This window comes from Miscanthus floridulus, chromosome 3 (genome assembly GCF_019320115.1).
Source record: "Miscanthus floridulus cultivar M001 chromosome 3, ASM1932011v1, whole genome shotgun sequence".
Taxonomy (NCBI): Eukaryota; Viridiplantae; Streptophyta; class Magnoliopsida; order Poales; family Poaceae; genus Miscanthus; species Miscanthus floridulus.
In genome coordinates this window covers 78,329,994-78,331,405 of record NC_089582.1, presented here as the reverse complement: position 1 = coordinate 78,331,405, position 1,412 = coordinate 78,329,994, and the positions used below count along the sequence as shown (strand labels likewise).

Here is a 1,412-nt window from a genome sequence, read left to right as displayed (position 1 = left end):
ATTGCTTAAGTCAGTATGATCCAAGGGCTCACGTTGGACCCCCAGGGCTATATAATCTAGCCCCTGCCTCTCCCCCTAGGCATAAGCCACATTTGATCCTGAGAGCTGAGAAGCCAGAAACCCTAATTCATATGTCCACTAGGATCAGGGCTAAGAGAAGATTAGTCCTCGATAGGATCTAGTCTTGTATTAGAGATAGAGAGATAGAGTAAGAGGGAAGAGTTTTGGAGGAGTCCCGGCCTATTGGTGCTCTCTCTATGGCTTGTACCTGGCGGAATCAAGTTCTTCTTGAGCTTGCTTCTGAGATTTCTCTATTAATTGACTTCTAATTCAAGTAATCATCTTGTTCATATTATTCTTTAGGTTTGCGACTCTCTTTTGAGTACTTTAATCCTTGTAGATCCTGGGTTAAAGTAGTATTCATAGTGTAAGCGTGGTGCTTAGACTCGGTTACTCATAGATATACCCTATTTTTCGGATCGGTGGTAGCTCGCGAGGGTGACTTTATAGCCTCGTTCAATCCTCTATAGTCTACCTACCATTAATAGGACTAGCAGGACAATATTGCTATAGGAAACATACTCTGTCTGTATTTTCTCTAGTATTATCCCTAGAATTGAACAATAGAAGACAAAGCTTACCGAAGTTAGAACTAGAAGATCTTAGTAGTCTCCTCTACGCTCCTTTTATCTAGCCTTGATTGTGAAGTTGGGTTAAGTTAGAATTTGTTATTCTCACCTCCATTCCTTTGGGTTTGATATAAAACTAGGTTACTCTCGTTGAAGTGCTACAATGGTATAATATATGTACGCTTGCGGATTATTCTGTGTGCATTAATTTGTACCAACAAAGTGTGAGTGATAGAAATGCATCTCTGGCAGTAGCATCCATAGTCTCATGGGTACTGTTGGTTAACCCATGGTAGAAGGTCTATATGAGTAGCCAATTTTCCATCCCATGATGAGGACATTCTGCAATGTAGTCTTGAAAGCGTTCCCATGCCTCAGGGACAGATTCATCATGTTGTTGCTAAAAACTTGAAATTCTCCCACGTAGAGCATTGGTCTTGCCCATGGGAAAGAATTTGGCTAGGAAGGTAGTGGAGCAGTTATCCCATGTAGTATTTCTATCTCTGTTGGTATAGAACCACTGCTTCGCCTTCCCCAAGAGTGAGAATGGGAAGAGGTAAAGTAGTATGGCATCATTGGTTACTCCTTTGATGGTGAAAGTGCTACAGATCTCCAAGAAGTGTTGGAGATGTGCACTCGCATCTTCATGTGCCTTTTCATAAAACTAGCTAGCTTGCACCATGTTGATGAGAGCTGGCTTGAGCTCGAATCCGTTGTCTCCAACATTGACATTAAGTCTAGTTTAGATGTTGGCTGTAGTTGGAGTAGAGAATTCATGAAGAG

At 41.6% G+C, this 1,412-nt stretch overlaps 1 non-coding gene across 1 annotated transcript; it reads left to right on the top strand.

Annotated features, from left to right (window-relative positions):
* Window positions 1-952: 952 nt before the first annotated feature.
* LOC136547830 (small nucleolar RNA R71) lies at window positions 953-1,061 on the top strand. Its single transcript, XR_010781779.1, has one exon. It is a non-coding gene; the product is annotated as a small nucleolar RNA R71 (small nucleolar RNA).
* Window positions 1,062-1,412: the final 351 nt, after the last annotated feature.